This window comes from Anabrus simplex, chromosome 13 (genome assembly GCF_040414725.1).
Source record: "Anabrus simplex isolate iqAnaSimp1 chromosome 13, ASM4041472v1, whole genome shotgun sequence".
Taxonomy (NCBI): Eukaryota; Metazoa; Arthropoda; class Insecta; order Orthoptera; family Tettigoniidae; genus Anabrus; species Anabrus simplex.
The window spans coordinates 105554817-105576829 of record NC_090277.1 but is presented as its reverse complement, the minus strand read 5'-3'; the positions used below and the strand labels follow the sequence as shown (position 1 = coordinate 105576829).

At 41.2% G+C, this 22013-nt stretch overlaps 1 protein-coding gene and 1 pseudogene across 1 annotated transcript in view; both read right to left on the bottom strand.

Annotated features, from left to right (window-relative positions):
- The window catches only part of LOC136884739 (transcriptional regulator ATRX homolog), a 457557-nt gene that overhangs the window by 313885 nt on the left and 121659 nt on the right, over window positions 1–22013 (bottom strand). The window lies entirely within an intron of this gene.
- Window positions 5460–5578, bottom strand: LOC136885148 (5S ribosomal RNA; annotated as a pseudogene).

Below are 22013 nucleotides of genomic sequence, written 5' to 3'. Positions count from 1 at the left end.
ATTGTAATCAGTTCCATAAAGGCACACGGTCTTTCAGCATACGGTATGTAGTTTAATTCACTTTCAACCACCTTTTTTGTCAGGCAGTGTAAACTACCTCGAAAAGAAAACATATAGTATAGTTGGGTCGGGCAACCGGAAGCAAAGAAAACGGCATACGTTTGATCTCCTGACCCCTCGCTTGCCCGGCAGGGGGTGATTTATGACGGTAGTAAGTTTTAAAACGGAAGTACTCCATCCCAACAGAAATCCTTAAAGCTCTGTTGCCAATGCACCTCTTATTACAATAGACGTCAGTCTCCTTTTTCAGCTCAGACAATTCTCACGTGCTTTGTTCGCTGTTTGAAAGTCTTGTAAGATTTGGTTCATTAATTAATATTCGAGAAGTGTATTACTTTTCACTTATCTGCATGCAATCATGTGGAGGCCGTAAAATATGACAACCATGTTCTTGACAGCGCTCATTTGTCTTTTAAACGACACGCACTCCTTGTGTTCAGAGTAAAGAAACCGACTGACAACACTCATTGTCACTAGGGCGGGCCACGTTTTGGGATCAGAAGCTGCCGCCTGGGTATACGTTCACCGTCCCAACTTTAACAGTATTATACTTGAAAAAGAAATAACTAAAACAGAATGACATGTTTTGTTCTTAAATGAACATGATCGGATTCTATCAAATGACACTCAAATTTGGAAATGAAATAAACATTTATGTTTATTTCTGTTTAATACTTAGGAACTTGAAATTGGGGACTTATCGTAATTAAGTCCTATTTTCTCTCCACTCCAGCATACAACTTTCATGTTTCTTTTTTCAAGTATAACACTGTTACCATATGTTTTCATGTACGTAGTTTATAAATTTATTATTCAAAATTAGTTTCTACAGACTGAAGAACCTAAGTTATAAATTAACTGAGTGGAAAGCGAAAAGAGATGGCTTCACATAATACTCTATAATACAATTGTGTGTATTAAACTTGAATATATATGCTGCATGTGTTGTTTGGACACCTCATTATCGGTCCCATATAAATAAAATCGAAAAGTTCAGAAAAAAGTTTCTTCACATTCTGTATTACAAAACGCATCATACTTCAGCACTAAGAGAAAAAGTTTTATACAATAACTTGCTAAATGAATTTAAACTTTCTTCGTTATGTAATAGAAGGGATATTCTGCAACAAATATTGTTGCACAAACTTGTAAATAATGACAGTGAGTTACTCGCTAGAGTGAATTTTAATGTGAAAAATGCAAATTTACGAACAAGACCTACATTTTGTTGTGAACACTCTAAAACAGTGAGCCACAAAAAATCTCCAACAGTCAGAATGTGTAATCGTTTTTTAACAAAATTGCTGCATGTAATCCGAGAATTGATTTCACAATGACTCTTCGAGACCTCACGCATCATGTGGAAACTGCAGTATCACACAGATGACATTTTCTGATTTAAAAAAAAAAACATTGTATCATCTAGTAGGTACTTAAAATAAAAGTTGGGTAGGCCAACAACAGCTTTTTGTTAAAATATTATATTAGTCAAATTGTACTTCTGTATAATATTTGTGCTAAATTTACTGAATTTATTGTATTCTCAAGTTTGCTTTTTTGTCTTTCTCGTATTTTTTCCATATTTTGAATACTATATTCTTGTTATTTCTTTTTACAAATTCTGTTCTTTATAATGTGTATTATGTTTTATGAAATCCACATATAAATGGAGAATGTCTGTTTGTGGCATATGTTTAAATAAATAAATACATGCATCATAATTACGCCTTTCAGTGTTCAGTCAGCAAGCCTCTGTGAATTTGCTAAATGTGTCACAATCCTCTATTTGTAACTAGTGCTGTGGCCTCATTTAGTTCTATACCTCTTATATTTAAACCGTTAGTATCCGAGTCTAACCATCGTCGTCTTGGCCTCCCTCTACTTCTCTAACTAACTAACTAACTAACTAACTAACTAACTAACTAACTAACTAACTAACTAACTAACTAACCAACTAACTAAATACATAAATAATCAAAAACTCAGTTTGCTGTTTTATGGTATTTTTTTGGCGAAGTGAACGTGGGTGGATTAACAAAACAATCATTTTGACAGTAACAACACACAATGTTATGTTACAACATAATCATATTGAGGAAAATATTAGGACCCGTCAAAGAAGGGAACGAATGCAAAAGGCGACTCAACCAAGAGCTCTACAAATGCTGTGAAAAAAGTCACGGACGTGGCCAGGAAGAGATGCCTAGCACTTTATGGACACGTCTACAGGATGCATCCATGCCAGACTGACCAACCAGCTTCTCGTTTACTGTCAGAAGAGGAGGAACTAGTCACCAGGGTTGATGGAAGTACACAAAGATCTGCAGAAACTGGGAAGAGATTTAAAAGAGCGGACATCTTTCAGGAGGATGCTTAAACAAGAGGTTCCCGAACAAAGCACCAAGAAGGAAGACAGATACCCTCTGGACAACGGAGAGGAAGGAACAACAAAGCCAGAGAATGTGCAATTACTGGGCGAACATCAAAACCCACCCCAAACGCAATAGTTGAATACCGTGGTCCTTAGTCGGCCTATACGAAATAATAATAATAATAATAATAATAATAATAATAATAATAATAATAATAATAATAATAATAATAATAATAATAATTTAAACACTGAAAGTAATGAAACAGCATGCAAGGTGACGATCAGGAAAGGAGTAAGACAGGGGTGACCCTTATCACCACTTCTATTTAATATGTACATTGAAGAGGTCATCAAAAATGTTTAAATATAAAACACCTGGCATTAAAATAAATGGAACAACTGTACACTGTATTAGATTTGCCGACGACATTGCACTTCTCGCTGACAATGAGAAGGACATGCATTTCATGCTCAACAAATTAACATCCATCTTAAAAGATTTCCAACTTAACATTAATGTAAATAAAACTAATGTTATGGTTGTAAGCAAATCTAAAATGAAGCCAGCAGTGCATCTCAGAATTGGAAATATTTTAATAAAACAGATGCACAAGTTCTGCTACTTAGGATCAGTTATTACCGATGACAACAGATGCACTGTGGAAATAAAATGAAGAATTTCCCTGTATAAGAAAGCCTTTGAGGAGAAGAAGCAGCTCTTAATTTTAAATCCTTAGATACTGAACAAAAGAAATTGTTTATCAAAACATTCATTTGGAGTGTGCTGCTATATGGCTGTGAAGGATGGACTCCCTTGAAGGAGGACGTGAAACGAGTAGACTCAGTGGAAATGTGGCTATGGAGGAAGATGACAAGAACTAGCTGGATTGAGAAGAAAACTAATGAAACAGTGATTGGAGAAATAAACACCCAGACACATTTAATAACAACGATAAAAAGCAGAAAAGCTCAGTTTTTGGTCACATTCTCCGGCATAATGACTTCATAAAGAACTTGTTCGAAGGCAAGGTGATGGGAAAGAAAGGCAGAGGGAAACCACGGAAGAAGATCGTTGAAGAGGTAGTTGAGATGATGGGATGCCAAGGTTATGAAGAGATGAAAAGGAGCGCAGAGAGAAGAGATCAATAGTTGCAGCGACAAGGCAAAGCCTTTAGACAATGATGATGACACCATGATTAATTTGCTACTTTCACCGAATTAAAATTTTTTTGCAACATCAAAAATCTTAATAAAAAATGTCAGGTATGAAGACACTAATCAACTGCATCCAAGCAATAATACAATCAGAGTTCGCTTTGTTTGACGAAAACTTTTTAAAATACTTTCCACAGAAGACTTACAGAAAAAATCTCAGCTGTTCAACTTATTCTTCCTCTTGGTGTTCCGAAATCATTCGTCAGAAGCAGCTGATATTTTGAACGGAACATTACGGATAAACTGTACTTCTTGTCGGCCAATGCTCATCTCGATAACTCGGGTGTCGGTTGGGAAGGTGGTGATGATACTTGTTGTTTAGAGGGGGCTAACATCTAAGGTCATCGGCCCGGGTTGGGAAGGGTTCCTTGTTCGTCTGCACCTCTCCTCTTTGTACTCGTATGAGAACAGAATTTCAGTGTTACATGATGATGTCCTGGGTATTAAAGCAAGACGACGATCATACAAGCCTCACGGTATTCGATGATGAGAACAGATTGTGTTTCTGTTCCATTAACAGATTTCAGCCGTTCATGAGGAACACACCACTGAGGAGTCCCTAGCCACTTTAATCTCGATACTGATTTAGTAAATATTGATCGTTTTATCGTGTATCGAACACACTCATATCGCCACACTCGTGTGGGAATTAAAGGCTTGCGCATTACAGTTAGTTGTGCCCACAACTGTTACGCACACGAGCTCGTGTTGTAAACGTCTCAAGGGAGGTGTGAACGCATTGCCATTCCCAGCCAACTGAAGTTCCAAAACTGAAATAAACACGGATAAGATAGTTCGGTATTTTCGTACGATCACCATGAGAAGACCTGTTTTAGGCGTGTCTGGGTGAATCGGCCAGAGTACCGAGCCTGTCTCTTACCAGGAGGCTTCGGGTTCGATTCCCGACCAGGTCTGGGATTGTTGACGATGATGATGCTTGTTATAATAATAATAATAATAATAATAATAATAATAATAATAATAATAATAATAATAATAATAATAATGGCTTTACGTCCCGCTAACCACTTTTACGGTTTTCGGAGACGCGGAAGTGCCGAAATTTAGTCCCGCAGGATTTCTTTTACATGCCAGTAAATCTACCGATAAGAGGCTGACATCTAGGTCATCGGCCGCTAATTGTACGAGATAATAATTTCATGTGGCTATTTCTAGCCGAGTGCAGCCCTTGCAAGGCAGACCCTCCGATGAGGGTGTGGGCGGCATCTGCCATTTGTAGCTAACTGCGTGTTATTGTGGTGGAGGATAGTGTTATGTGTGGTGTGTGAGTTCCAGGGATGTTGGGGACAGCACAAACACCCAGCCCCCGGGCCACTGGAATTAACCAATTAAGGTTAAAATCCCAGACCCGGCCGGGAATCGAACCCGGGACCCTCTGAACCGAAGGCCAGAACGCTGACCATTCAGCCAACGAGTCGGACATTGTACGAGATGAGACGAAATGTACTGAAAATTAAAACTTCAAAATGTGTCCAGTGACTAGACTTTAACAAAAAAATGACGATGCATTACAGGAATTTAAAATAATCAGTGGATCGAATTCGCAACGGTTTATTTTTTTATAAAAGGTAAGGTAAGGGTGTATTCTGACCGAAGACAGGTCCGTAGCTCCGCAGGGGTATGCCTGAGCCGGAGTTTACGTACGGTAGGGTGGCCATTTCCTTTCCGCTCCTCCATTCCCTTACCCCCCACCAACAGCGCGTAGTAATCAATCCACATCTTGACCACGTCCAATGTTGCTTAACGTCGGTGTGTCAACACGGCTACGGCCGCTGGCAAAAGGGAAATGAGCCAACGGCACGTGGTGTTCCCAAGCGGTCACCCTTCCAAGTACTGACCACGCCCAATGTTGCTTAACTGCGGTGATAGGACGAGAACCTCTGTATTCAACATGGTATGGCCTTTGGCATTATTTTTATAAAATGATATAAATATAGATTGAAATAGGATAAGGCACTGAATTTAAAGTAATATATATTATACATCATTCAAATTAAAAGTTCCTTAAAATACACAGAGACGATCTAAAACAGAGTCAATACAATAAAACGTACCGGTAGTTAAAAATAAAATTAAAAGCAAACAGAAAATACACTTTCATACACGATAAAACATGCCACTTCCCTCATAAAACGGATGACGACGTCTGCTATTATTATTTCGTGTGGCTATTTCTAGCCGGGTGCAGCCCTTGTAAGGCAGACCCTCCGATGAGGGTGGGCGGCATCTGCCATGTGTAGGTAGCTGCGTGTTATTGTGGTAGAGGATAGTGTTATGTGTGGTGTGAGTTGCAGGGATGTTGGGGACAGCACAAACACCCAGCCCCCGGGCCATTGGAATTAACCAATTAAGGTTAAAATCCCCGACCCGGCCGGGAATCGAACCCGGGACCCTCTGAACCGAAGGCCAGTACGCTGACCATTCAGCCAACGTCTGCTGACTGCTCTTGATCTCGTAGAATGGTATTCGGGAGTTTTAGACTACGGCGCAGATCGGCCAGGTCCATGCACTCCGCAAGGATGTGTATCACGGTAAGGTGACTGCCGCAAGTTCATTCACATCTCAGGAATTTTTACCTGGATTTGAGGGCTGGACCGAAGTCCACCCAGCGTACTGAGAACACCTGAGGAACTATCTGACGGTGAGACAGCGGCTCAGATGTAGAAAGTCAACAGCCGAGAGGATTCATTACGCTGACCATGCGTCATCTCTTAATCTGCAGGCCTTCGAACAGAGCAGCAGTCGCTGTAGCGCCATGGAGATGGCATTGCTTCCAGGGCTCCTCACTTTCATTTTTCCTTTCCTACCTTCCTTGGTCAACTCGTATCCTCTTCCGGAGCCGATGCTATGCAGGGAGACTGACTCACTTGGGGTGAAATATCTGAGTAGTGAGAATAAAGCAAAAATAGAAAGAGAGAAAGAACACTATACAATTGTCCGGCTCCATGGCTAGCGTGCTGGCCTTTGGTCACAGGGGGCCTGGGTTCGATTCCCGATAGGGACGGGAATGTTAACCATAATTGGTTAATTGTGCTGGCAAGGCGGCTGGGTGTTTGTGTCGTCTTCATCATCATCATCATCATCATCATCGTCATCATCATCTCATCCTCATCAAGACGCGCAGGTCGCCTACGGGAGATAAATCGAGAGACCTGAATCTGGCCAGCCGAGCTTGTCCTCGGACATTCACGGCACTAAAAGCCATACGGCATTTCATTTAAATTGTTACAGTTTTACTAATAAACCGAGTTTTTAAGTCTCCTGTATATACATCTGTTACAGTTATTCACTGAGCTTCTTATACAGACCAGGACCCCTGTATAAGCGCTGTATATAGCAGCGAGTGACGAAAAAAAGAAACGGGTGGTCAGTGTATAATTATTTTAGTGGCATGGGACCTATACTGTCTGCAGTACTATAAAACAAAAAAAAACCATGGCACTACAGCCCTTGAAGGGCCTTCGCCTACCAAGTGACCGCTGCTCAGCCCGAAGGCCTGCAGATTACGAGGTGTCGTGTAATCAGCACGACGAATCCTCTCGGCCGTTATTCTTGGCTTTCTAGATCGGGGCCGGTATCTCACCGTCAGATAGCTCCTCAATTCTAATCACGTAGGGTGAGTGGACCTCGAACCAGCCCTCATGTCCAGGTCCAGGTAAAAATCCCTGACCTGGCCGGGAATCGAACCCGGGGCCTCCGCGTAAGAGGCAGGCACGCTACCCCTACACCACGCGGCCGGCCTGCAGTAATATACTCGTGTCAAAATATCAGACTTATCCATTAAGCAGACATTGAAAGAATGGAAAATAACGTTGATGATCTCCACGACATTTCTACCGTAGAAGACTGAGAAAATTTAAAAGTTATGGAGGCTGAAAATGTTCGTAGAATGAAACACTTTGAGAGACAAAGTGACCCATTTCACCTCGCTGACGAAAGTTTTAAAATTAATTGTTGGTTTACGAAGGAGTGTGCTCGAATTGTCACTGACACAAGTCAAAAATGACTCAATGAAAGATCCACAGAGTATGCGTGCGACGTCAGTCTTTCTTCTCCATTATTACATTTGTTATTCTATACAACTGATCACGATGTATTCACAACGACAGCTAACCTCCGACTGAGCGCGCGAGTCAACACAACGCCATCTTATTACAGAGTATGCGTGTGACGTCACCTATTTAGCACAAATTTTGCCTTGCTTTGAAGCGCTATTTCATGACAACTACACTTCAGACTTTCATTTTTGCAACATGTAGCCTCCTCTTATCTGTCAACTGAGACATTAAATATAATCGTAAGTTAAATACTCTGGGTCAGGATCAGCCAACTGCGTGTACGTGTGATGTCAGGTAACACGTCACACACTCTGCTCGGGCAGCGAAACGAAGTACTTAGTACTGTAACTGAGAAGTGATGACTAGAGGGGCGAGGGGAAACACACCGTCATTCGTAGAGGGAGGCCCAAGGGCTGCAGGTACAAGGCGGTATGTGTAGTACATATTTCTCTCTACATATTTTATTGTAACGTAACTTTGTTATGAAGTAGCGTAAGAGTTATAAAGCAACTTTATTTCTACACATACAAACTAAACATTTAGCTGTAGCATTCCTATCATTTTCAACAAATAAATATAGATCTTCCCATAAAGATAAAAAGATCGGAGGGGTAGGTAGCTTGTCGCACCGTGATGTGCCCGGTTCATCCATACGTACTGTACCACTACGTGTGGCACTGCCCGTGTTTACTACAAAGCGAGGCTGTCTCTTCGTATCACTCGTCGACAACGTCTCCCCACCTTCTGCGCTCATACGTCACATGTGCTCTCCGACGTCACACGGGCCCTCTTACACCACACGCCAGCCAGTTGACTGACCCTGCTCTGGGTGATACACACGTTCTGCTCAAACACTAAAAGCGTCTTAAAACTCTTTTTTATCCATGCACACGTTGTCGTGGAACGTACGTCTCCTACACCTCGAACACTTCGTTTCAGCTCTGCTGTAAAATTTCCGCTGTCGACTTCAGGGTTTCTTTTCGCGCAACGGGTTACATACCGGTATTTTTAATGTACTTTACATACGTACTAAGAAGTGTTCGCTGGTGCAAACATTCATGGGATGTGGTCTAACAAGAAGTATGGCTAGGCAGGGTGCGAAATCAGAAAAAATGAAATGGCGTATGGCTTTTAGTGCCGGGAGTGTCCGAGGACATGTTCGGCTCGCCAGGTGCAGGTCTTTCGATTTGACACCCGTAGGTGACCTGCGCGTCGTGATGAGGATGAAATGATGATGAAGACGACATATACACCCAGCCCCAGTGCCAGTGAAATTAACCAATGATGGTTAAAATTCCCGACCCTGCCGGGAATCGAACCCGGGACCTCTGTGACCAAAGGCCAGCACGCTAACCATTTAGCCATGGAGCCGGACTGCGAAATCAGAAATAAATCGGGAAGGGACATAAGGCTTTAGTGTGTATTTCAGGCAGTATTTAATTACCCCCTCCCCCCCCCCCCCCAGACAAATGTAAATTGTAGATCTTTTTGTTTGAATTTTGTTGTTATAACGAGAATGATGAACATCAGAATATTCCAATCAGCTGAGAAGTTTTGAGAGACTGTCGTTTTCTTACGAAAGGCCAGACGAGGCGCAATTTGTCCCGATTTATTGCTTTATTAGCGGAACCTTCCTCTGTTTTGACTGAAAGAAATGTGTCGGTTTGTACACTGATTACGAGAATATTGTTCTATTGGCCACTTATCGGAAACACACCCTCTCCAAGAAGTGGTGTAAGCTCGAGCTACTTAGCGAAATGACAAAGGAGGAGAGCTTCAAGTAATTTATATTTTTTTTTTCTTCCAGGGTTTCAGATGGACTTGCCAGAGTGAAACATGAATAATAGCTTGCAGGTCCGGAATGCCACTGCTACGTTGTTTTATTGCTCAAGGTCTGGCAGTCACTTGAATTATTGCTGATGTTTTCATAAAAATATGTACAGTAAAAATCATTAATTTCAGTCATAAATTATATGTATTCTACATTTTCCTCATAATTTTATAATGAATGAATTTCCCCCCCCCCCGGGCAATTTTAGTAGGGAGGGGACCTTTGAGATATAATCGTCGGTTGGCGGGGGGGGGGGAATCCCTCCCTTCGCCCCGTGATTTGACACCCTGTGGCTAGGAAATAACGCTAGGGAAACACCTCATTCCACTGAGGAACAATAAATTAATTTTTCTCGGGTATATTCTGTGGTGTTATACTTCATTCTCTGAGGAGCCGAAGGAACTACGCATGGCCCTCTTCATGTCTTAATCAGAAGATATCGCAGGGGCCTTTGACCTAATTTATCGGCCTAGTGGCGAGTTCATTGGGCATGTCGAAGGTTGTTACGGATCAACATGCATCACATTATTCGGTGTTCAACCTTGGTTGTATGAGATTTTCTCCTCGTATTTCGTTACTAGCTTTCGTAGTTATCACTTATGTTGGTGAATTGAAAAACGTGTGTGTGCAAACTGGTGCTGTACATACATTGTCCAAGGATGTCAAAAGAGCTGAAGTCAATTGTTCCCTCATTAAAGTATATCTGGTAGGATGTCCACTCTCTCCTCATCTCTTCAATATGTTCATCGAAGAAGCCATCGCAGTCATGAAAGAGAAAGCAGCTAGAAACAAAATTACTAGTAAACAAGTACATTCTGTAAGATTTGCTGTTGATATTGCCATGAACAGGCAAAAGTACGCAGAGAATAATCAAGATACTATCAGAAACTTTAGGCAAATGGAACGTCAAAATTAATGCAAGGAAAACAAAAAACCATGACAATATGTTAATTCCAAGAATACACCTATAACACACATCGAAATTGGTCCTGATAGAATTGAAGAAGTGGAACAGTTTTGCTACCTAGGAACCCTAAACACAAGTCACGATCGGAGCATATCAGCAGTCACAAAAAGGATAGCAACGGTAAAGAGAGCCTTCCAAGATTAAGAAAAATAATCTGCTGGCCAACAAACTCGGAAGGCCTTTGCAAAAATCTTTGTAAGGAGCGTGCTTCTGTACGAAATCTGGGCATTATGAGAGCAGGAAAAGAAAATACTAGAGGCAACTGAAATGTGGATCTGGATGAGGATGCAGAGGATAAGTTGGACTGAAGTGAAGAGCAATACCGAAGTCCTTAGAGAGATAGGAGAAGAACAGATTCTGATAACTGAAATTCAAAAACGGAAAATAAAATGTATTGCTCACATTCTGCGGCATGAGTTCGTTTGTGACACTGAAGGAAGAATTAGATGGAAAAGAAGAAGAGGACGACGCAGAGTGTCGTACTTCAAGAGCCTGCTTCTGAGGATGAACTGCAAGACCTACAATGAGTTGAAAAGACTGGCTCAAGACGGACATCTAGGGCTGCGGCGACAAGAATATGATGGTGACGAGATGAGGTACAAATTATCCTGGACCAGGGTGCTCAATTAATTTTCCCAGATGCTAACATTGCCATAAAGCGGGTTCTGTGGTCCAAATATTTGGCTGAGTAAGACAGGTGCTGGTGACTGGTGCTGCGAATGGTTCCTGGTTACAGAAAAGTCTTCTAGAGACACAGGGTACACAGAAACATCACTTATTTCCTGCTTGAGATTTGTTCAAATATCCGCGGATAACAATTCTAACCTGAGGACATTTGCAGCAATAAGGCAGCGATATGAATCACTTTCGCATCACTTGGAAAATAACGTTCTGACCGTTTCAACAATACCCTCTAGAAAAGCAGATAATATGTAGTACCAATATTTTCTCGAAAACTGTCGAAGTTTCATACGAGGCCCTCACAATTTTCAAAGAAAATTGACCAGAAGTTTGTTTTTGGGTTTATTTTATACAAAATGTAATTGCATTTTGTGAACATTTCAATTAATAGCAAAATTAAGAAAAAAATATTAGTTCCGATGCGTGCACGAGAGGGTTAAACCTACTAACAACAAGCACGCGGAATGTTAAGCTAAGATAATAATAATAATAATAATAATAATAATAATAATAATAATAATAATAATAATAATAATAATAATAACAACAATAATAATTTATTTTATTTATTGTATGTTTTACAATCACATCACAATAAAAGTATTTTAAAACTGTTTACACGTCTGAACGCATTAAGCCACAATGTCAAATTAGTATCTCTTATTAATTAACACCATTCTGAACAGCCATCAGGAACTCGGCTGGATCTCCTGAGAAGGCTGTTAGAGGGCATTCTTGGATAATATGCTGAATAGTTTGTCTTTCAGCACCACAACTACACTCGGGAGATTGAAATTTCATCCATTTATAAAGGGAGTCTGCACGTCTGCCACAATTAGTTCTGATTCCGTTTAGAGTACACCAATTTATTTATTTATTTATTTTTTTATTTATTTATTTTTTTTTTATTTTTTTTTATTTTTTTTTTTTTTTTTGGCGAGCTCAAAACCTGGTGGCTTAGTTGTGACGCATGGGACAGTTTGCTGTTCTGGTGTTGCAGAGGTCTTCCATAATTGCTTCCAGCTGTCATTCATGTTGAAAATACTTTCAGAAAGCTTCCTTGCAGTATTCAATGGAGGGTGGCGAGAGCGAAGTATCTTCCTGTTAGTAACAGGAAGGTCAAGATGTACAGAAAGAGAAGAATTGTCGCATATACACCTTGATAAGTCCTTGTTCTCTTCTCACGGATGGAGGTGGTATGCGACTTAATGACGGCAGCCAGTATGTTGGAGTACATCTGATTGTCCCTGATATTAAACGCATGGTTTGGTTGAGCTGAGTATCAACAAGCTTAACATAAGCGCTGTTTATCGAGATTGGAGCACAATATTCAGGCACGGGATAAAATAGTCCAAGGACAGAAGTCCGAAGTGTAGAAGCTGCTGACCCCCACGTAGTGCCACACAATTTCTGCAGGATATTATTTCTGGTTCTGAGCTTGGCGGCAGTTCTCGTACGATGTTCTTCGAACCTTAGAGTCCCATCAAGAATGGCTCATAGATTTCTTTTTAATTTTTTTTTTGCTATTGGCTTTACGTCGCATCACCACAGATAGGTCTTATGGCGACGATGGGACAGGTAAGGGCTCGGACTGGGAAGGAAGCGGCCGTGGCCTTAATTAAGGTATAGCCCCAGCATTTGCCTTATGTGAAAATGGGAAACCACGGAAAACCATATTCAGGGCTGCCGACAGTGGGATTCGAACCCACAATCTCCCGAATACTCCTAGAAATGTTGGATGCTTAGTATGTGAGAGTAATCTGCCATCAAAGTGAACTTTCAGTTTTCTATTCGCTTGTTGAGATGGAACGAAGCAACTAATATCTTTACTGGGCATGGCTGTAATCCCCAGTCATGAAAGTATCGCCCCATAGTAGATAGGTCTCTGGTTAGAATATCCTCGGTAACTTCGAAGTCCATGTGGCTAACAGCAAGGGCCCAGTCATAATAAACGATCAATATATTTGAATTCCAAGCTAAGGCTTTACTATACAGCAGTTAGACCTGAAGCTCTATACTCAGCAGAATGCCTCTCGATGAATAAGAAAGATCTGGAAGAACAACTAGAAGCCAAAGCAAGAAAGATTCTAGGGAAGATCTTGGACCCTGTGAAGGAAAATGGAGAATATAGGAGAAGGCACAGTCATGAACTACATGTATATCTACATATGGGGAAAATAACAGAAACTATTAGGAAAAGAAGAATTTATTTCTATGGTGTCTTAACAAGAATGAGACCAGAAAGATAGTCCACCCGAATCTTTACCTACTTTCTGAATAAGCAAACTAAAGGGGTCTGGTTCACCGATGTGGAAAAGGATTTGTAAGAATTGGGGATCTTACGTGACGACATCTGGCAACGTGACCCTTTAAAGAACAAATTTGAAGGTCTAAAGAGTTTCCGAATGGAGAGAGACAAGACGTGAAGCGAAGAACGGAAGAAAGCTCACCGACGAAGGATGCCAGAGTGGTGGCGTGCCAGATGCGACCGTGCCGCATGCGACCCGTGCCAGTAGCGACCGCATAATCCGTAACCATGCCAGATGCGACCGGCGTTGACAAACAAATTGTCATTTGATAAGTTGTGTCACCTCGCAAGATAAGGTAAGCTAAACGAAGTGCAATGCCATTTCAATAAGTCCTATAAGCAGCTACTACCCCTACTTTACATAACACTTCTGGGGGAAACTCGTTTTACAACACGAAACACGGTGATGCGTTTACGTCTTTTCCCACCGGGCGAGTTGGCCATGCAATTAGAAGCGCGCGGCCCTGAGCTTGCATCCGGGAGATAGTGGCTTCGAATCCGACTTCGGCAGCCCTGAAGATGGTTTTCCGTGGTTTCCCATTTTCACACCAGGCAAATGCTGGGGCTGTACTTTAATTAAGACCAGGGCCGCTTCATTCCTATTCCTTGCCTGGTGCGGGTCTTTATACCTGACTCCCTTGGGCGCCCTACGCGTCTGGATGTGGGATTATGATAATAAAGTAGGGATAGATGAAACTCGGTTTCGGCACGTAGCCTACTCCTCTCGAATAATACCAAGGGGTCGCCATCCGACGGCCGAATCACCATCAACAGCATCATATCCCCTCACTCCATTTGAACACTGCGAAAAGGTTTGGATTTGAATCCCGGCTTTTGGCATGCAATCTAGTGATTAGAAACTGTCTACCACCAACTTTCCTACCCTGCCGGCCAACATTCTGATGGTGAATTTTTTTTTTCATCTCTATATGTTTTGACACCATGGCTCAGACGGTTGAGATGCTGGTCTTCCGACTCCAACTTGGCAGGTTCGATCCTGGCTCAGTCCGGTGGTATTTGAACGTGCTCAAATACGTCAGCTTTGTGTCGGTGGATTTACTGGCACGTGAAATAAGTCCTGCGAGACTAAATTCCGGCACCTCGGCGTCTCCTTAAACCATAAAAGTAGTTACTGGGACGTAAAGCCAGCAACATTATTATATTTTTCTTTCGACCAACGGCACTCGAACCTACTAACAATGGTGTCAGACCTTTATTTTAGAAAAGACCAAGTTAGCTACTTATAAGCAATCTGCCACTTGGTGACAGCCCTTAATGCAGATCAATTGTAAGTGACTGATGGGTCGCATGCGGCACGATGCTTATCCGCTCGGTCGCTATTGGCACGATAATGGCCGGGTCCAAGACCATCTACAATAATATCAGACCTTAATACAGAAACAACATGGCCGACGCATCGGTTCAATGTAAACATGCCTGTGATACGTAAACATAAAATTTTGATTATCGTATTGATTTGCTAGGCTGTCAATAATAACAAACAGAATACTTTACTTTGCTATCTAGAAGTACCCTATATTTTGATAAGCAATATGCGGATAATTCAAAATATTCAAAATTTCTATGAACTAGTATTGTAAAGGAAATAGGTAATATAGGATTGCATTCTAAAATAACAATCCTGGGGGAATATTTGATGCGTTTCAATTCAGTCAATTAATTAATCAATCACCGATGATCTGAATTTAGGGCTGTCGTCCAAGTGGCAGATTACGTATCCGTCTACCTAGTCTTTCCTTGTGATTTCAAAGAAGTTGGAAATTTAATAATTGGTGTAGACATAGTAGGGGAACCCTTGGTAAATTATTGCAGACTATAATTCTCCTTCCTGTAAATCAATACTTGTTTTAGAAATACATTTATTTGAATGAACTTTCCATTGCCATACGTTTTTAAATATAATATCCTACCTCGTTCAAGAAATTTGTTAGAAACCTAACCTTGTCGCGAATTTCAATTCTCTCATAACAATGATCCTAATAATGACTCACCAAACTGCTACATCTGTTTCATTTCAGATAATCAATAGGAGAATCAGTTTGAAGCTCTCTGGTAGCATATCAATTTTCGTATAAAGCACTTTAACACCGAAATCGTTGGCAACGTAAATAAGTACTGTAAGTGATCAGTTGATACCTTGTCCTCTAATTTAATAAAGAGAATATAATCTTCACTCACAGATAAATAAATAGCTTTATCACTTTTTATAACCTCACTTTTAAAAACCTCAAAAGGTATAGTTATTCAGAAACGTACTAGAATTGGCACCAACGCAGAATTTTGGCCTTATCCGAAAAAAAAAAAAAAAAATACCAGCTCATCAAGTACACGGAACACATCCTCTCTATTGATAAATTTATCCTCGAGTGTTTTAATGCACCCGTAACTTCGAAATCGTCACGATGCATTAAATACACTTGATCTGAATGTAAGTGCATCTGCTGTAATATGAATTGCACCCAGACATACAACACGATCGACACGTCCTAATATATCAAAATAGTTTTAAAACCAAAATTTCAATAAAAACATCACTACACTAACGTTTCCTAATCACACCAAACCAATAGAAAGAACTAAACAGATGCTTCGCACATGCTCATGGTTACATTTGAGCAAACCGATCGGGGCGCCATTTTAGCTAATATCGATAGCTGCATTAAGGTCTGATATATTGTAGTTGGTCTTGCCGGGTCGCATCTGGCACGTAACCGCGAGAGTACTGGGCGAGTGTTAAAGCTCAAGACAGGAAACGGTTGAAATAGCGTGGTCCATAGCTGGCCGAAACGAAAGAAGCAGCATAATGTGTGTCCTTGTCCCACTTCTCTATGGGGGATCAGGTACAACGTGAGATGAATCTACGTAGCGAATTTTTACGACCGGAAGTCAACCTCATCAGACGAAGTTATGAGATGAAATTTTTTTAAAAAAAAGGTATATATGATATGAACAGGGAGGGCGAAAGCCAACGTCGGCACCTAGCCTACTCCTGTCGAATAGAATCAAGAGGTCTGCTCAAGGCTTAACGTCGCCATCCGACGGTCGAATCACCTTCAACAGAGTCATATGCCCTCACTCGGTATAAAAACACTGCGGAGAGGTTTGGAATTGAATCCAGGATTGACATTCAGTCCAGTGATTAGAAATTGCATATCACCACCACCTTTCCTATCCTACCGGCCAACATTCTGATGGTGAACATCTTTTTGACCACGGAGTCAAACCAGAGAGAGTTGATGCTCTAACGATCATGGCCACCAGGCGGAATAATAATAATAATAATAATAATAATAATAATAATAATAATAATAATAATAATAATAATAATAATAATAATTAGTTTCTGCAGAAAACAGGCTGACAAGAATCATACTAGAGGCAACAGAAAACACCAAAACAAATAGGTGGACTTGGGAAATCCGCCGAGACCTGGAAAAATCAGGAATTAAAGTGGCCGACATCGCAGACCGAACCTGCTACAGAACGAAAATCCGCAAGTGGAAAGTAGAGTCAGAGAGAAACCACAAGAAGAAGACAGGAGACAAGTGGACAGAAGAACGAAGAACCACGGTGAGAGAAAAACTGAAGGCTGCTTGACAAAGAAGGTAATGCACAACTTCTAAGTGAGCTTTGCGCGATCAGTTTTCTGGTCTCTTTCGCATCTAATAATAATAATAATAATAATAATAATAATAATAATAATAATAATAATAATAATAATAATAATAATTTTTAAATTTCGTGTGGCTATTTCTAGCCGAGTGCAGTCCTTGTAAGGCAGACCCTCCGATGATGGTGGGCGGCATCTGCCATGTGGAGCTAGCTGCGTGTTATTGTGGTGGAAGATAGTGTTGTGTGTGGTGTGTGAGTTGCAGGGATGTTGGGGACAGCACAAATACCCAGCTCCCGAACCACTGGAATTAACCACTTAAGGTTAAAATCCTCGACCCGGCCGGGAATCAAATCCGGGACCCTCTGAACCGAAGGTCAGTCCGCTGACCATTCAGCCAACGAGTCGGACAATAATAATAATAATAATAATAATAATAATAATAATAATAATAATAATAATAATAATAATATACTTCGACTAACACTTAATTTTATAAGAATAATCCACACAAAAACATTATCATTGCGCTAGTAAATTGACACATTAGTTTCATCAGAAGAAGTAACGTCCAAATTCAAACCTCATTGTTTCAGAAGCCTTTCTCGTGGACAGTCGAGATTTTCTTCTGATGACGCAGAGCGAAGTTCTCTGCGAAACATAAAGAACTTCACCTTATTTTCCTGACACGGCATAAGCCCAAAAGCCTATATCATGTATATAAGTCCGGGCCGTGAAAGCATCAATGGCAACGTTACTACCTATGTATGTGTATGTTGGGTATTCAGCCCGAAGGCTGGTTGGATCCTCAACAGGTTCACCGTTAGCTGTCATAGATGGCCTAGGTGTCACTGAAGAGGCGTACTAGGGAAATGAGGAGTAAGGTAGTTTCCCGTTGCTTTCCTCACCGAGGCAGAAGTTGCCATTGCACATCAGTCTGCCAAGGCCACTGAAATGCCTGCACCAACCGACCCTGTGAGTGACATTTTCACACCATTCATAACAGGGACTGGCTGCATAAGGAATGGGATTACTAGAGTCACTCATACCTCAGCCACTTTCATATTGTCAAAGCCACGGAAGAGACTGAGACAGGTCAATGAAAGTAACAATTTTATTCTAGCCCATACCAGAAGACATAGCGCACTGTAAACACTACATCTTGCCAGCAAAGGCATTTACTACCTATATAATATTAATTTGTTACTTATTCAGTTTTCATTTTTCTTTCTTTCCGTTTCAGGTACGCATTAGAAGTGAAGTAGTCTACCCGAAGACCTCTCTTGTGTTCGTAACACCAGGTAGGATGTGAAAGTTTTTCATTAAAGACAACACTATCAATTTCTAGACGATTTCCAAATCAATTCCGTAAGCTTCTGTTGTACTTGGATGTTACTGTTTCCCATGGCTTAGGCATATGACTATGCAACCTTTAGAAATCCATCTCCACTTACACTTCAATTTCATAGAAGAAAATCCACACAAGAATATCGCCACTGCGACAGTAAAATGGCATATTTGTTTCGTCAGTTATCCAAACCTGTCTCAGGAATGCGTACTTGGATATGACTGGCGTATTGTAAAGCACTGTTATCTACTTCAGGGGGGCTGAGAAATCAGTTTTATACTTACAATAACCACGGAAATTGCATTCATCTCCAAATGGGTAAAATGGAATTAAACCCAAAAATAATTATTCATTCCTCCAAAATCGTTTGCCACACGAAGTTGAAATTTCACAATAATGATTGTGCTCTTTTAAGTCTCCGATATATATACATATATTTTTGGATGTTATATAAGACAGGGTTTTAAAACATTCCCCTTTTAAGAGGATTAAAGGGATGTAAACACAAAAAAAAACAAAAAAACACAATATTCAATCCTCCAAAGCCATCTGACTTACAAGGTGGATGTTTCGAAGTAATTACGTTCTGGAGATTTTTAAAGAGTACTTCAGTATCGATTTGATCTTCACAGATGACCAAACGGAGAGGTTAAACATACCTCTAGAGTTTATCATCTCCATTACACCTTCAGGAATGCCAACGCACAAACTCATCCTGAAAGTTGGTGCAATTGTTATGCTCGTCAGAAACATGAACTTTGCCTCAGTATTAGTTAATAGAGTTTGCATTGTGGTACGTGAGTTAATGGAAGTTATTACAGGTGCTGGAAAGGGGAACATAGTTTTCACGTCAAGAATTAAATTAGTTTCTACAGATCCCAATATGCCTTCCTCCATGAAAAAGATCGCAACTCTCGTTAAGATTCGCGTTTAAAAAGACAATAAACAAAGGGCAGACTTTCAAGAAAACAGAAATCTATCTTCCCAAACCAGGATTTCACACATGGGCACCCATATGCAGGGGGTGCCAAAGATGTTGTTAAAAATAACACGTGAACAAGGTGAACATAGTGGCACTGTATATGCTAAACACATTGTTTACAAAGAAATCTTCTGCTCCGTAATACAACAGGTATACATATTTATTTGTTGACATAAGTATGCCTTATGGATGAGGGTCATCTGAAAATTAGCGTCAGGAAATTCAAGGTGTTCTGCCTGTTGGCAAGTTTCTTACATCGTATCTGTCCCCATTTGCTCCTCTCTCGCGCCAAATGTTTGGTAGTCTGGTATCTTCCTCTTTTCACTTCATTCAGCATTGCTATTCTTCTCCTTCCTAGTTTCTTTTCCCCTTCCACTGGTACCTTCAAGAGCTGTTGTTAAAGGTCCGTTTCCTTTGAATATATCATGTCTCATTCAGTTCGCTTTCCTCTTTTTTACTCAGGTTTAGGGGAGTTCTTTGTTCCTTAATTTTTTCCAATACTGCATTGCTCTTAAATTTATCCACCCATTTTATTTCCCTCATTTTCCTCGAAACCCACGTCTCAAATTAGCGACACAAACTGTGTGGCGCGATGTTACCTAGCAAGCGTGCAGGCTGTGATGTGAAGTATTGATGGATGGCCATGACTGAGAGATACAGTCGAATCTCCATTACTCGAATTTTCAGTATGTCGAAGTAACTGCCGTTCGTCCTATTCTCCACGTGTATTAACTTGTCCATTACTCGGAATTCGGTTACACGAATTTCTCAATTTCTCGAAGCAAACGTTTCCTCCCTTGAAGCAAAAAAAGTTCTGAAACTCGAATTTTGTGCAACATTAACTGTGCAATACGGCATTTGTGGTGTGGAAGGAAGAGTTAGCAAGTAAAGAAAGGTTTAGGAACTAATAATAATAATAATAATAATAATAATAATAATAATAATAATAATAATGTTATTTGTTTTACGTCCCACTAACTACTCTTTTACGGTTTTCGGAGACGCCGAGGTGCCGGAATTTAGTCCCGCAGGAGTTCTTTTACGTGCCAGTAAATCTACCGACACGAGGCTGACGTATTTGAGCACCTTCAAATACCACCGGACTGAGCCAGGATGGAACCTGCCTAATTGGGGTCAGAAGGCCAGCGCCTTAACCGTCTGAGCCACTCAGCCCGGCCAAGGTTTAGGAACTAATATGACGGGAAGCGACAAACTAAAAGTTCTAATGACTGGAAAATCGGCGAAGCCTCGCTGCTCCAGTTACGAATCTCGGCCGCGTGGTATTGGCGGTAAGTTTCAACGTGAAGGGAGGAAAGGTTAAGGGACTACCGGATTTTTTTTCCAAAGGTTTTAACTGAGGTATGTTTCTTGTTTCACTGCTGTATGTACAGTATCCTGTCTTCAAAAAAGTTACTATAATAAGAGTTATAATTAAAGTGATACCGTAAAATAGAGCTTGTTTGTACATTTTTAAATCAACATCATCATCATCTGTTTACCCTCCAGGTTCGGTTTTTCCCTCGGACTCAGCGAGGGATCCCACCTCTACCGCCTCAAGGGCAGTGTCCTGGAGCTTCAGACTCTTGGTCGTGGGATACAACTGGGGAGAATGACCAGTACCTCGCCCAGGCGGCCTCACCTGCTATGCTGAACAGGGGCCTTGTGGAGGGATGGGAAGATCGGATGGGATAGGCAAGGAAGAGGGAAGGAAGCGGCCGTGGCCTTAAGTTAGGTACCATCCCGGCATTCGCCTGGAGCAGAAGTGGGAAACCACGGAAAACCACTTCGAGGATGGCTGAGGTGGGAATCGAACCCACCTCTACTCAGTTGACCTCCCGAGGCTGAGTGGACCCCGTTCCAGCCCTCGTACCACTTTTCAAATTTTGTGGCAGAGCCGGGAATCGAACCCGGACCTCCGGGGGTGGCAGCCAATCATGCTAACCAGTACACCACAGAGGCGGACACATTTTTAAATACCGTTAAAAATACTGTATTTAGTATAAGCCCGTAGATACGTATGATTCAATTATGTGCTATACATGCTCAAAAGGGAACCTCCGTGCCTCAGGCAGCAGCGCGCCGGCATCTCACCGCTGGGTTCCGTGGTTCAAATTCCGGTCACTCCATGTGAGATTTGTGCAGGACAAAGCAGAGGCGGTACAGGCTTTTCTCCGGGTACTCCGGTTTTCCCTGTCATAGTTCATTCCAACAACACTCTCCAATATCATTTCATTTCATCTGTCAGTCATTAATCATTGCCCCAGAGGAGTGGGACAGGCTTCGGCAGGCGGCACAATTCCTATCCTCGCCGCTAGATGGGGCTTCATTCATTCCATTCCTGACCCGGTCAAACAGGCTGTGGATTTTCATTTTCACATGCTCAAAAACGATAATCTCTATATCTCAAAATTTCGATAACTCGATATAAAATTTTGCTCTCGAGATGATTCGAGATATCGAGATTCCATTGTATTATCAAAGAGGGACATTAGAGTACAGCTGGTCGATGTGATCTTGCAGACTGTGACGTGAAGTAT